Source organism: Urocampus carinirostris, chromosome 3 (genome assembly GCF_059441175.1).
Source record: "Urocampus carinirostris isolate Australia breed hairy pipefish chromosome 3, RoL_Ucar_1.0, whole genome shotgun sequence".
Classification (NCBI taxonomy): Eukaryota; Metazoa; Chordata; class Actinopteri; order Syngnathiformes; family Syngnathidae; genus Urocampus; species Urocampus carinirostris.
Genome location: NC_142351.1, coordinates 13670806 through 13687145, shown reverse-complemented (window position 1 = coordinate 13687145; position 16340 = coordinate 13670806). Strand labels below are relative to the sequence as shown.

The following is a 16340-nucleotide window of genomic DNA, read 5'->3' as shown; positions in this document are numbered from 1 at the left end:
TTATTATATTTTTAATTGAAATGCTTCAAAATGCTTTACTTAGATTAGTAGCAGCCCATACAACATAGTATTATCAGAAACCCCTTTGGGTTGACCTCTACTAAATGAAATAGTCTCTTCAGATTATTTAATCTATAATTACTTAAAATAATTGATTGACCCCAATATTCATTAAAGCCAATCAAGTTCAGTTGAAAGCTTAATTTCAGTGTCCATTGGCCCATATTTTGAGAATGATCAGATGGTTTAAGTAATATGTTATTAGGCGGGTTTCATTTATTCATCTTCTCCTCTCAGCTGCTGCATGCACAAACCGCCTGGAGCTGCATAGTCAGTGCAAAGGCGGGGCTTGACTCGTTATCGAGTGCAGTTCTGGTAATTTGTGATAAGGCCTGTGAGCGCCCAGTTTAGACAAGAGGCCGGAGCTGAGTACACAAACTCAGCAGATGCCTGGCATGGCGCACAGACTCTCTCATGTGACATCTAGGCATGGGAGGAGGTGGGGGAATATCCACTAGATGAAATGAAGGCTTATGGACTTAAATGACCAACACAGCAAAGATAGGGTGGAACCTGCTCAGCCACGGCAAAAGCAGCACTCTGTTTAAAAGAGTTACCGATGATTCTCAACAGCTGTCTCTGTCACAATATTGCAATATAGTTCTCTTGACTCATATTTACACAACGACATTATTTATAGTTTTTTAAAGTCTGTGACAATTCCCAGCTGGAAACAAGAGGGTCTGGCTAAAGTCACTAAAGTTTAAGCCAATGTTTGCAGGTTTGTGTCACGTTCAAAGACCAGCAACATTAGCCACTGCTGATTTTCAACTCTCCTTTGATCACTTAGATTTTTCCTCCTCACGGTTCTATCCTGTATATACCAGTGTTCATTTTACCTCTGAAAAGTGATGGGTCCCGGGGACTCGCATACTCAAAAATCTATGGGTCCCAACAGAGATCTATGGGTCCCCAAAATCTAGTGTTATCGAGGTTGAAATTGTAAATCAGCGACAAATATATACTATAAATCTATATATTCATTCTGTTTTAATCATCATAGTTTATTGGTAATACAAATCAGTTATCACTTCAAGATTTTTCAGTTCACAACAATATTGTACATTATACAAAATAATATTGCTGAAATAATTAAATCAATCTATATTTTCATTCAGTTTTAATCATCACAGTTAATTGGTAATACAAAGTAGTTATCACTTCAGATTTTTCAGTTTGGTTTGCTGTCCTGCCACTGTTGTAATGCCTTCTCAAGGTCCAATACATTATCGTCCTCCACATAGTGTAACCAGGAATATAATTTAGTCCATTTTGGCAGAAAAGTCCTTTTCATGCTAGGAGTTTTCTTTTGTTTTTCTTTCGTCGAATCGTTAGCTTCAACACACGTGTTTTCCTTGCCTCCGCAATCTTCTGAATAATTTCTCCGCTGCTTTTTCATGCCGGAATTAATGCCGTTATTATTTCTCTCTGCATTATGTTTCGACTTATTACTGACACTGAAGAAATTACCAATTTTGTGTTGATTTGCGCCTAATACTAACCGTTTTTCCGGAGGCATACTTCTCTTTCACTCGACGACAAGCACCACAACAATGACGTAATCTTGAAACGAGATCTCGTTTGCCGAGATCGGCGAAAATTCGAACCGCGAGATGAAAACAACAATGGGGGATCTGCCTGACGAAAAGTTTGGAGTGCGGTAAATCTTTGTTAAAAAAAAAAAAGTAATTGGGTAATAATAACAATTTTGTCTCAAAAAAGTTGCACGTTGATTTGACACTATGCGTCCCCAGCAAAAATGATGCGTCTAGGACGCAGGGACGCGGGCAAACCAGAACACTGATATACAAGGGAACTGATGCATAGATTGTCTTCATTGTTGTAGCATTTCTGTTGCTATTTTGGTTTTGATAACACCACCAATTAGGAATTTAGATATTTTACTTATCAATATTGACACTGAAAAAATGCTGAAACTATTCGAACATTATCATGTGTTTTCCAGTTTTTAACAACAGGTTGCCCCCCTATCTAATGCTTATTTCCTCTTAAACATACAATGTCAACCAAAGTTTGTAAGCCTACAGAAATTTATCAAATTTTTAGAAATACCTATTCAAAACAACAGCTCCCTGTCCGAGTTCATTGCTGACCGTGCTCACATTACATACATGTTACCTCTCTACATTGTGCTTCACTCAGTGTTCCACTTAAATCCAGATGGTGTAAGCACACTATATTCAAGTCATTGCCTATTAAAGGTACAGAATATAATTTAACACCTCCTAATGGTAAAAAAATGAATACATTGCAAAAATGAATGAACTATAATATGACTGTGCATTTTTCAAAAATACTGGTCGGTCTAGAAATTTGTATTTATTTTACATAACAGGCTCGCCTAAATGGAACAAGCATTATTATCAGCCATCTTACCGCACTTGAGTACTAAAGGTACTCAAGGCTGCACAAGTAAAGGTAATTTTGAGTCTTCATAGTTTGAATACACGTCTTCCTCTGGGGAAGCAGAGCCGGAGGACTCTGAGTTGGGCTCTCGCATCTCTGGGATGGATGGATGGATAGTTTGAACAGAAATGAATAAAACATAATTGTGGTGGTCAGTAAATGTTACTTTTATTGACCTAGCACAGGGAAAAAACATGGAATAACTCCATTCTGAGGAAAAAAATATGGAATCGTGAAAAAAAGACAAAGAAATAACAATCAAAACATATCTATTATTTAGATGCACCACATTTGGCTTTTATAACAGCTTGCCGTCTCTGAGACATGGACTTGATGAGTGACAAACAGTTCTTCATCAATCTGGTGCCAACTCTCTTTGATTGCATTTGCCAGATCATCTTTGCAGGTCGGAGCTTTGCTGTGGACATTTTTTTTCAATTTCCACCACGGGTTTTCGGCTATTTGCAGGCCATGACATTGACTGGGTGCGTCTTTCTCCAAAGAATGCTTTCACAGTTTTTGCTCTGTGGGATGATGCATTGTCATCTTGGAAAATGGGTTCATTATCCCAAATATTGTTTCAATTGAAGGAATAAGAAAGCTGGTCAAAATGTGAAATGTAAACTTGTGCATTTACTGCAAATTTTACCACAGCCATTTTCCCAGTGCCTTTGCATGCAGCCCCATATCATTAAGGGCTGTGGGAATTTTGATGTTTCTTTTAGGCAGTCGTCGGCACCAAACAAAAGTTCCAGCATCATCACCTTGTCCAATGCAGATTTGGGACTCATCACTGAAGATAACTTTCATCCAGTCATCCACAGTCCATGATTGCCTGTCTTTAGCTAATTGCAGTCTTGTTCTATTCTATTTAAGCGTCAACGATGGTTTCCTTTTAGCTTTCCTATATGAAAATCCCATTTCCTTAAGGTAATTTTTCACAATGCTGTCGGATCGATTGACCCCAACTTCCTCCCGTTTCCTCTTCATTTGTGTTGTGCATTTTCTGTTTTCAAGACATGGCCTTTAGATGTTTGTCTTGACGCCGACAAGTCTTCCTTGGGCTACCAGTACGCTTGAATTTAACAACCTTCCAATGCTGTTTGTACTTGGTCCAAATCTTTGACACAGATAAACAGCCCACATCTATACGAGTAGAGTTACCTTCTTCAACCAGTTTAACAATCTTGTCTTTGGTCTCCGGAGACATTTCTTTTGTTGGAGCCATGGTTCTTTCCAATCCACTTAGTCCGTAAGCCCTCCAAGGTGTGTAAACTGCATTGTTTTTTTTTAACCGCTGACAAACGAGCAGACTTAATCTAAGCCAGGTTCCCAATTAAGGAAAGGAAATCAACTGGGTGTGTCCTTATTTTCTACTCAAAATGCACTGATTCCATATTAATTTCCCTGCACTTGCTTTATAAATGTAACATTTACCGACCATTGCAATGTTTTTTCTTAATTTCTTTTAGTGTTTCTGAATGCCAATATGTATCACTTTGGAGTGACCTTATGATTGTTTCATGTTTGTGATCATGGTTTTTTATAAAGAATAAAATGTCTGAGTGAGGGCTTGCCCAAGACTGTTGATTCCATACTTTTTGCTATGGGTTGTCTATTAACCAACGCCAGTCATCACTTCACCTTTCTCCCTTGACCGTCCCTGCTCTTCACAGGCCCTGAATCCAGAATGGGGTGCAACAAGTCTTTAGAGGAAAGCTGTGGAATGTGGGTGATAGTTGCTAAGTGAAAGCTGCGCTGCCTCAATGACAATTTAAAGATTTTGCAAGTGTGAGTTTCAGACCCACACTGCGCAGAACCTTGCATAGGAATGTGAAAAATACGCATGTGGGTGAGTGAACGAGAATTGCATTTCAAATCGGCATCACAGCTTACTCACTCGAGCAGGACAGACTTTCAATGCCGCTCAGCTTGCATGAATACAGCTTCTGAGCTGACATCAGAGAAGAAGTAAAGCAGGTCTGCTAAAGTAAACCATGTGACAGAGTTATCTTTGCATATATAACTAAAAAGAAGTTTTTCTTTCCATTTGAAATGCACATCCTGTGGCTTTATTCATCTAGTGTCCAAAGATTTTTATACTAAAATTATGGATTTTAACCAGTGACGTTTGGCTAGTTCCGGTCCTGTGAGGCGCCATTAGATGTACAAATAAATAAACCTACATCTTATTCATCTATTGCCTGGCATAGCAAGAAAACAATATTCATGGTTCGTACGGGTACTGGAAACCAGGTAAAATGCTTGAATTTTACTGTGTTTTCAGGGATTAAATAAATACTTGAAGTGCTTCCAAATGCTTGAAATTGTTGCCATGTTTTTCAACAATTCAACAAATCTGGCGTTGTGATCTAGCCTAGCCGCAGTCGGTCGGACATGCAGCCTCGCTATTGGTTTCTTTCCCAATGCTGCCTTAGTCTCATTCCGGACCCGATCCGCGGTGCACTTGGTGGTGATCAGCATTTCTTTGCGCTTTTCTGACTCTCCTCAGAGACAATGTAACCAGCCGCTAAAATACTTGTTTTGGTGGTTATTGACTTCTGCGCCCTCCCCACTGTTTGGCTTTATTTAATGTCCGTTATTACTTGTTTACCCTGGAGAGACGTCTAATTTTGTTGTAAACAATGTAAACTACACTGTGATCAATGACAATAAAGTCTATTCTTGTTCTAATAAATTTACATCACTTCTTTGCTGAACATTAGATTTGATATGCTGCCATGCAGGTTTGGGTAGGGTTACTTTAACTGGATTACTTTCAATTACTTTTGGATTACTCCAATACCAAATATGCTAATAAAAGACAAAAGAAACTAAATATGAATAAAATGATGACTCACAACACGTGGTAAGCTTTCTCTCCTGGCTTTGATCTCTTTGATTTCCGGCAAAACTAACATAAAATGCGGCAGAAACAAAATGAAAATAAATCCGAACAGCTTGTCAACATCATTTTTGCCGTTCCATGTATTCCGTTACTCCCCAAGCCTGCACAAAATTTAGTAATTTTATTCATATTTAGTTTCTTTTGTCTTTTATTAGAATATTTGGTATTGGAGTAATCCAAAAGTAATTGAAAGTGATCAAGTTAAAGTAACCCTACCCAACCCTGCTGCCATGACAAGCCTTATTGTCCAAACACCTGCTGTATGTGTGCTTGGCGACAAAAGAGGGGGAAAAAAAGGGCACGGACTTAGTGAACGATGCGTTCCGGAACGGCTCCGAAATATGATGGACCATGTGAAGAACAAACGGATTGCATAAAAAGGATGTTTGTGTTTCCAATCCAAGCGTTTGATTAAATGCTTGAAACTTTCATTTAGTTTATTGAAACTAGAGGTAAGATCGGGCCAAAAAAAAGCACCCGAGCCCGACGCAGGCCCGAGGGGTATTAAACCCGACCCAGACCGAGCCCGACTAATTAACTGGATTTGCTGGCCCGGCCCGAAAGGGGCCCGAAATTACATATTTTATTTATAAGGAGGGGTGATTTATGATAACAAATTAAACTCTGCCTTTTGTTACAACATCTAGGCCTAAGTTAAATAAAACTGTATAAACATTTACATCTTTTATATTTCTGTGTCTGCACTGCAGATGTTACATTAAGCGACAATCTGTCATTGACGGGTTTTTTTTTTTGAGGTAGCGAAAACATTTAAGGGCGTCCGTCATTTTGACGACTTGATCATTGGGCCATAATCCACAGCAGCAGTAGTAGTACGTCCTTAAGATTTTAGCGCAGCACTTTCATTGAGGGGGTGTTGACGTGTTGTGCCCTTTTCCGACTCCTATGCAAATTCCCCCTCCCCCTGATCGTATTCTATATAAAACGCTTATTAAAACAATAAAGCGAGCTAATTATAACAATTGGGAGATCCTAGTCTATATAACGCGTTTATTTAAACAATAAAGCGCGATCGTATTCTACAAATTGCGTTTTTTAACGCGGATGAAAATGTCACCAACGTCAATGTACGCTTCCGACAAAAGCGATCGTATTCTATATAATACGCTTTAAAACAAAATAAAGCGAGCTAATTATAATAATTGGGAGATTCTAGTCTATATAACGCGTTTATTTAAACAATAAAGCGCGATCGTATTTTACAAAATGCGTTTGTTAATGCGGATGGAAAAGTCAACAACAAGTATTCCTTGGTCTAGTATCCATACATAGTTTAAGTATATATTTTTAATGAACATATATTTATAATTATTAATTAATTTAAAAAAAAAAAAAAAAAAAAAAAAAAAAAAAAAGCAGGACCGAACCCGACCCGACCCGACCGTATGACTGACATTTCAGGCCCGACCCGGCCCGAAATTGCCTCGGGTTCGGGTTTGGGTTCGGGCTCGGGCCATAAATCTTAGGTCTAATTGAAACCCCTCCTTACCAAAGCCATAGACAAAGGTTCATGAACAAGCGCATGAAAAAAAAATCCATTACCAACCGTCACCCCTCATGTCCAGAATAAGGAATCAAAAGCTTTGACGCCAGAGAATGTGTATTTTATGTCTTTGGCCTCTGTGAGTTGATCTCTGATTAAACCTAAATTTTGTAGATTGAGGCTTTTCGTGGAAACAATGCATTTTAATATACAATGAATTGCTTCAATGCCCCCTTATTCTGCCTAGATAAGAACAGCACTTACATAAAGCCATTTTGATATGTAAGGATTAGGCTTTGGTCTTGTCCCGACTGGTCAGTAGGCCGTCCGGCTATATCCAGTGGAAATAGCATCTACTTTTGTGACGTAATTATGTAATATTCCATATACAGTGGAACCTCGGTTCTCGACCATAATCCGTTCTAGAACCCTGTTCGAAAAGCGATTTGTTCGAACACAGAAATCATTTTCCCCATTACAAATAATGTAAATCGTTTTAATCCGTTCCAACACCCTGAATGTTTACCTTTGTTTACCTTTAAGACACAAATAACATAAATGTCACCCAGGCTAATCGTACGTTCGCGTTAGCGTAATCTTTCGTACGGAAGATTACGCTAACATGAACGTGTAAAAATAAAAAAAGGATAAAGAAAATGATTTTTTACCTTTTCTGGTGGTCAGCAGAAGGCGCAGATGGACGGTGGAGAGGAGGAATAAAAATGCAGTGTTTGTCCATATGACGAGTTACGTCTATAGGTTGCCTGTTTGGTATCGGTGTCATGATGACTGATTAGTATCACCTGTGGCCGCTCGTTTGCCGCCAGCCGCTGCGGGCTACCTGATTGGTTCCCTGTCCTTTTTAAGCCCAATCCTTTCACTCTCCTGTTGTCAGTCCGTCAGCGAACTTCTGTTTCTACAAGGCAAGCACTTTGACTCTGACTCCCGTCAGTCCCGCTTTTTGCACCCGTTTTTTCACCCGTCCGGTCCTGATCTCCCTGTTTGTCTCCGGCTAAGACCAGTTTTTTGACCCCGACCACGTTTTTGCTCTCCTTTCCCAGCTATGGGCCTGTTTTTCCGTCCTCGAATCCGCCATTTCCCGCTCCGGAAGATCCACTTCCATATTCGGAACACCATCCGATTCTGTGAGCGGCTTGCTTCACGCGTCCAGCGAGCACCGGATCGCTGGCGCTGCCCTTCCTCTTTCTTTCAATAAACTTGTGGTTAACGTTACGCATTTGGGTCCTGATTCTGTTCTTGTCGTGACAATCGGATGGTGTTTTATAAAAGGCTTTTCTGCCATTGATTTGGTTCATGGCATTGACACAATACAGGTAAGTTATTGGCTGAGCTACTTCCTTCAAAGCCTTTCCCTTGCGTAGTTCAGTTTGGCATATTGTGTGCTTTGTTAAAACTTTGAGAGTCAGTGATACAATACTGTATTGTTTTTACTGATTTTTTTTACAATGGGTCCCATGGTTTAAAGTGATGCAAAATGGAAAGCAGAAATATGATAACCACGTAAACAAAATTATTATTATTTTCAAGAAATACGAGGAGAAGCAATTGTTGTTTTGTCCCCACCAATATTATGTGATCTTTCAGGGGGAGGGGGGATTTCTTCTTCCAAAGGGGAGGCCTGCCAGAAACGAAAACATTTTTTGTTGTTTTTATCTTTTGCAGCAAGCTACCTGCATAAAACAGACAAAAGCACTCTTGGTCTCCTAGTTGTTGTGTTTTGCTTGAAGAGCGAGTCAAATGTAAGCAGAAGTGAGCGCCATCTGCCTCATGTCACTGCGGCCTAAATCTGTCCTCTGCAGATATCACTCATTCATGCTGTTTTTTTCCCTCTCTTTTTCCTTCTACATCCTGCTTATTGCCACTTGATAGCTGTCATCAACTTCATCCTCTATGTTCTATTTTTTTTACCCTTTCTCCTTCTCCACTCATGTTGGGTGACCTTTAGCCAACAAAGTATTACCGTAAATTCCGGACTATAGAGCGCACCTGATTATAAGCCGCACCCACCACATTTTAAGAGGAAAACCGATATTGTACTTACACAAGCCGCACCTGTATATTAGCCGCATGCGCCCACATTAAAACATGTAATACAATCACAAAATTAGCCCAAACCCGTTTTTAAGTCCCGCGATTGTAACTGAATATAAAGTACACAGTCCAAAAACAATAGCCAGCAAAATGAATGGAAAATGATTCCGGTACGTTTGATGCAGACCTGCAGAGTCCGGGTGCCTGCCTAATCCAAGGAAAAAAAGTCTATATTTCCAAAGGTAAGGGTGGGAAAAATATATATCGACTATTGTCCGCCGCGACAACAGGTCTCTCTTTACCCCACTTCTCGTCAGCCCGCGTTTGCTCCGCCCCTCTTTTTTAAATCGCAAAACATATCAGAATAAGTATCTCAAATAAATACATTACAAAAATATACAGGTGCAAATACATATTATACATCGGTTACACATATTTACAAAGAAAGACGGTACACCGAGAGAGTTTTCAAAGCTTTAATAATATAACTTTCATCCCAAACGGTGCCTGTGAAGGGTAGCAAAATGCTACTAGAAACACGCTCGCAACACAGCAAATGGGTCTGTTAAAAAAACATACCGTACTTGTAGAAACCACGGTAAATCGTCCTCATCTTCCCCTTTATAACTGACGTCATCAAAGTCGTCTTGCCCAGTACGGGAAAGAGACTTTGTCATATAGACGTCGTCCCACGCTCCCTTATTCAAAAACACGCTAGCAACACGCTCGCAAAGTGAAGTTTACGTGCAGTAGCTCTGTTTCCTTCTTTATCGGACTGCTCGTTTGCTTTTAGCTTGAAAGCTCCGTCATGTGCCTTTCTTTTTACAATTTGAATGGTGAGGATATGTCTACGCTAATTTAATTTGTGCACAAGCTAAGAAGTTGCAGTCTTCTTCGGCGCATATACCGGTCTAATTCTTACCTTTTGTACTCGAGCGCCGCTGGCGACTGTTAGAAAAATTACATAAATTGGCAGCATCACTGAATAAGCCGCAGGGTTGAAGGTTTGGGAAAAAAGTAGTGGCTTATATTCCGGAATTTACGGTACGTTTCTTGTAGCGAACTATTTTCTGTTGTGTTGGATCAGGGGTGTCAAACTCATTTTAACTCGGGGGGCCACACGATAGAACAAACATTCTGTCGGGGGCCGGACTAGTAGATCAAAGAGAAAATAAGGAGATAAAGAAATAAAAGAAAGAGGGAGGGAAAAGGAGACAGGGCAGGACAAAGAAAGAAAAAGAGAGAGAGGGAGAGAGCGTGAGTAACAAAAGATAGAAACTCCTGAGAGAGGGGGAATATAAAGGGAGAGGAAGAAAGAAATCCAAAGAGAAATAGGAGAGAAAAGAGAAAAGAAAGCACGAAGGGTATGAAGAGAGAAAGAGAAAAGAGAGTAAAGGAAAAAAGGAAGTTAGAGCAAAAGAGGTTAAAAGACACAGAGAGAGAAAGAGACAAAGAGCAACAAAGGAAGAGAAAAAGAGAGACACAGAGAGGGAGAAAAGGGGTGGAAAATAAAGAGAGCGACAGAGAGAGAGAGAGGGAGAGAGAGAGAGAGAAATAAATACAAGTACAGTGTCTTTGTTCGAGGCACCTGGCTTTGGCAACATCAAGTTGACATATTTCAACCTGCAGCTTGTTTATCTCTTGCGCTTCTCTGAGTGTTGTCTCGCGGGCCGGATTCAATCCCTTAGCGGGCCTGATCTGGCCCGCGGGCTGCCTGTTGGACACCTGTGTGTTAGATCAATGTTTGAATCTTTGTTAGAAGGATTGATTCATAAACGTTTTTAAGACCAAGTTTTGGGTTTTTTTGTTCACCACATTTGAACTCTTAAGGTTCTGGGAGTACAGTTGATGATTCATTCGTCCATTTTATGCTTTGCTTGTCCTCACAGAGGTTATTTAATGTAATATAGTTACAACACTGAAACCCAAAAAAAGCTACAGAACAGTTACAGTTTATATTTTAATCATAAATTGTCTTGTAAAATCGTCTATAGGTAATTTACATTATTGATTACCTTTTTAAAAAATGTATAATCTAAATTACACCTATTATAGTTCTACCCGGTAGACTCAATAGTGTCAGGACCAGAATGGAGACAGGACCCACTTGCGTTGCGTTTCTTACAAGTATTAATATAATAATAATAATAATAATAATTTCCTTTGTATTGTCATTCTTTGTAACAATGTACACAGAACGAAATGTCGATACACCTGACCCGTTGTAGCGAGCCGATGCAGCCGCAGCCAACAGAGGGCGCCGCCATTTTACCAATTAGGTAAGACTCGGCTGAGGCGCGAACCAGCGACCTCCCAGTCTCAAAGCGGGCACACTACCATCTAGGCTACTGAGAAAGAGAAAGGGTTGTGTCCACGATCCGGGGATTGCTGGATGTGGGAAGCAGGTTGCTCTGATACTGGGATTGGCGGTGTCGGGGACGGAAAAACGGGTCAGTAGCCGGGACAGAAGAGCAAAAACATGGTCGGGGTTGGAAGCGAGTCGTAAGCCAGAATAGGAGAGAAGATGTGGTCTGGGACTAAAGGAGGTCGAAAGCCAGGACGGGAGAGTAGACATGGTCAGGATCAAAAACGGGTCAAAGCAGGGGAACAGACGGGAGCAAAAACGGGACGGATGGGATTCAGGGTTGAAAAAGGCTTGCCTATTGTTAACTGAGGTTTGCAGACCGACTGTAAAAAGGGGACAGACAGGACTGGATGTAAATACTGATCGGGAGCCAATCAGAACCTGCGGCAGTTGGCGCCAAAGCAGCTGAGTCACATCAGTAATCATGACACAATAGTATAAATACTTACTTCAATACCTGTTAAAACGCTCAATTTGAACACAATCAGTTTTTAAAGAGTATATTATAAACTTATTCTTTAAAAAATACTTGTTGCATTTTCTTTTTCTAATATAACTGTGAATTATGAATCACCACAACATTCTACATATCTCTGTATATAAAATGTCCTGATTTCTCATCTTTTTGCGTTTACGGCATGTTACAATATAAAGACAATTTTGATGTGGTCTTTCAAAATATTGCAATTATAAATTGCAGCGTTGATGTTTGAAACATTTGATGAATGCAAAAAAAGGTATAAAATGACTAAAATATTGAAACATATGCGGGAAAAAAAAATATAAATCTTACACAGTACTTTTATTTGTTCAACAAATGTGCCGCCAGCTGCGACTCATTGACAGATTGGGTTTCCGTCTATTTAAGCTCAGTGCTGTCATTTTTCCTTTGTCAGTCCGTCAACGGCCCTCTGCCCCGCAAGACGTGGCTTTTGACTCGGTCCTGTTTGTTGTTTGTATCCCCTGTCTGGTATTGTTCCCGTTTATTTTTGTCCCGATTAATATTGTTTTCCAGTTTCTTTCCCGTCTTTTTTTGTCCTGTTTATTATTTTCCCCAATTTTCGTTCTCGTCAGGTTGTCCTGTTTATTTTCGATATCCCGTTTCACTATCTATCCTGTCTGTCCTGTCCTGTCCGGTATCGACCCCATCTGTCCGATATCAACTCGGGCAATTGGTATCGATTTCGTCGGCCTCTGGCTTCCTATCATTTCACGCCAGACTGCTGCCTAATGTCCATGACTCCCCATTTCCCGTAAAATAAAAGGCTTGTTTGAATATCGTCACACGTTTGGGTCCTGAACCCGGCTCTGGTTCATGACAAGGTTTTCATCTTTGATTTCAATATATTGAAGAGTATTTAATTGTATGATAATAGTTTAAAAATATTAGGTTACTATGTCATGAATTTTACCTGCGCAGGTTTGTTTTTTGGGAGTAACTTCAGCGAAAAAGGACTGATTACTGTATTCACTTACTTAAAAGATACTGTCCTAGTTTCTGGCATAAAAAGGTATACAGCGGAACCTCGGAAATCGGAGTCCAACCAAAAATTTCGAGAAATTCTTGCTTTGCTGTTCGGTCAAAAAATCGGAGTTCGAACGCCGGTAACGCGTGAGTGCGTACGTTCATGTTTGCATAATCTTTCGTACGGAAGATTACGATAACGCAAACGTACGATTAGCCTGGGTTAGCTTTATGTTTACGGTAAACATTCAGGGTGTTGGAACGGAGCCCAACATTCAGGGTGTTGGGACGCAGCCCCCTTTCCAATGAACCGCTCACCACTTGTTGTGGAGACCCGGGTGCTAAATGACCTGATTTTTTTATTTTTACACGTTCATGTTAGCGTAATCTTTCGTACGGAAGATTCCGATAACGCGAACGTACGATTAGCCTGGGTTAGCTTTATGTTTACGTTAAACATTCAAGGTAAACATTCAGGGTGTTGGAACGGATTAAAACGATTTACATTATTTCTAATGGGAAAAATAATTTCCGTGATCGAACAAATCGGTTTTCGAACAGGGTTCTGGAACTGATTATGGTCGAGAACCGAGGTTCCACTGTACTTGAATACATTTTTTTCCCTTTCTACCTAGATGTTATTGTGAAGTGTGAATACGCCACAAACAACATTTGTGTATATTTTTATTTTCATGGCAAAGAATGTTATTCTCACGTTCAAGCATAGAGATTCCCATTTTTGTTTTGTTTAACTTTGAATTGACATGATACGGGCCAGAGTGGCAGAACGTCTTTGATAATGTTTGTTTCTCCAGTGTGCATCTGGACAGCCACCCCCTTCATTATTTTTAGTTCTTTAATCTTTATCAGCCTTTCATGTAGATTGTTGAATGGGGAGTATCACGTTTATTCTGCAAACATGAAGACGATATGTCGAGGAAATGATGCTTTACTAGCGATGCAATGGAAATTTGATACCATACTTTGGCTGCTCAAATTTCAAAGGCTATTTGTATAGATAATTAACAAATTGAATACAAAGGAATCCGATACATCAAAAGTGCCATGGTTTCAAAAACAATGTGTCTGGAAGATATTACCGTAAATTCCGGACTATAGAGCGCACCTGATTATAAGCCGCACCCACCACATTTGAAGAGGAAAACTGCTTTTATACGTATACAAGCCGCACCCGTATATAAGCCGCATGCGCCCACATTAAAACATGAAACACAATCACAAAAGTGACCCAAACCCGATCCGGGTCCCGTTGAAAGTAAAGTAAAAAAAGTCCATATTTTCAAAGGTAAGGGTGGGTAAAATATATATCCACTATTGTCCACAGCGTCCACAAACATGTCTCACCTTTACTCCACTTCCCGTCAGCCCCCATTGTTTTCGCCCCTTCTTTTTGATTCGCCCGTGGAAAACATATCAGAATAAGTCTCTAAAGTAAATACATTACAAAAATATACAGTTGCAAATACATATTATACATGGTTACACATATTTACAAAGAAAGACGGTACACCGAGAGAGTTTTCAAAGCTTTAAAAATAATAATATAACTTTCATCCCAAACCGTGACTGTGACAGGTAGCAACACGCTACTAGCAACACGCTCGCTAAACAGAAAACGGGTCTGTTAAAAAAATATACCGTACTTTTATAAATCATGGTAAACCGTCCTCATCTTCTTCCTTATAATTGACGCTATCAAAGTTGTCTTCCTCAGTATCGGAAAGAAACTTTGTCATATAGATGTCGTCCCACGCTCCCTTATTCTAAAACATGATCCAAAACACGCTAGCAACACGCTCGCAAAGTAAAGTTTACGTGCTGTTTGTTCTGTTTCCTTCTTTATCGGATTGCTCGATTGCTTTTAGCTTGAAAGCTGCGTCATGTGCTTTTTTTGCAATTTGCATGATGAGGGTAAGTTTACGCTAATTTAATTTGTACACAAGCTAAGAAGTTGCAGTCTTCCTCGGCGCATATATTCCAGGGGTCTAAATCTTACCTTTTGTACTCGAGCGCCGCTAGCAGCCGTTAGAAAAATTACATAAATTGGCCGCATCACTGAATAAGCCGCAGGGTTGAACTTTGGGAAAAAAGTAGCGGCTTAGAGTCCGGAATATACGGTATATAAGTGAACCTGTAAACATTTTTTTCTATCTTTGGCATCCAGTTGACAATTTTTGCATCCAGAGTAGAACACTTGCGATATTTAACCTCCATTTATCCTTCCATCGTCTTCCGCTTATCCGGGGCCAGGTCACAGGGGCAGCAGCCTTAACAGGGAAGCCCAGATGTCCCTATCCCCAGCCACTTCCTCCAGCCCATCCGACGGGATCTCAAGGCGTTCCCAGGCCAGCCTAGAGACGTTGTCTCTCCAGCGTTTCCTGGGTCGCCTCCGGGGCCTCCTGCCGGTGGGACATGCCCGGAACACCTCCCGAGGGAGGTGTCCAGGAGGCATCCTTATCAGATGCCCGAGCCACCTCAACTGGCATCTCTGAATGTGGGGGAGCAGTGGCTCTACACAGAGTCCCTCCCTGATGACTGAGCTTCTCACCTTATCTCTAAGGGAGATCCCAGACACCCTGCGGAGGAAACTTCAGCCACTTGTATCCGGGATCATGTTCTTTTGGTCATAACATATTTAACCTATTGTGGTGGAGGAGTTTGTGTGTCCCAATGATCCAAGGAGCTATGGAAAACAGGTTCTAGGTGAGGGGCCAGACAAAACGTAGATAAGAAGATCCCTTATGTAGAGAAAAAACATTGGTTCACAATTTCGCGGGTTCCCGGGGCCCCCTTCTGGAGCCAGGCATGGAGGTGGGGTCCGCTGGTGGTCGGGCCTTTGCTCAGGTCGGGCCTTTGCTCAGGTCCGGCACCTTAGAGGGAACAATGCAGCCAAGTAACTATAACTTTCAACCATTTTAGTAGGTGGCAGCAGATGACTACTTTATTTTTCTTGTTGTATCCTAATTATCTGCCCATGAGGTAGGAGAGTATATTTAATAACTTATTTTGTTTGCTAAAGCTGTCCAAGATTGCACTTCAGGAATAATAAAATATATCAAATAAAGTAAAAATCTTTCACATAACTTTGCTGATTTTAAAGGGAGGCCTCCTTGTGGTAAAAAACTTAATTCATTGGGAAAAAAACAATATTCTTTTGAATAAAAAGGAAAAATACATGAACTATCATGAGGCTCACCTAGAGGGAACTGACGTGATTGTCCGCCATCTTACTGCTACAGGTCCCCAAAAACTTTCTAAAAGTCTAGGCTAAAAAAAATGAGAAGACAATGGTGCGGTTTGGTCTTTTTGAGTTTATAATATTCGTTGTGCTCTGCAGCATTTGTGTTTGGTTGCACTGCACAATAAAGCAACATCTAGTGGTCTATCATTACACTGTAATATTATCTAATATCTCCTCTCCTCGTGAGAGGTAAGAGAATTCTCCCACCGTGGTCCGCTGCGTGTCATAAGAGGCGATTAAAGTGGAAGGAGCGAGGGGACTGGGGATTCTCTCCTCTCTATCTCTACCCCCTAAGAG

General features: G+C 40.5%; 1 protein-coding gene across 1 annotated transcript in view; it reads left to right on the top strand.

Annotated features, from left to right (window-relative positions):
• Positions 1-16340, top strand: part of LOC148368742 (adenylate cyclase type 6-like) — an 89941-nt gene that overhangs the window by 32335 nt on the left and 41266 nt on the right. The gene's annotated exons all lie outside the window — the stretch shown is intronic.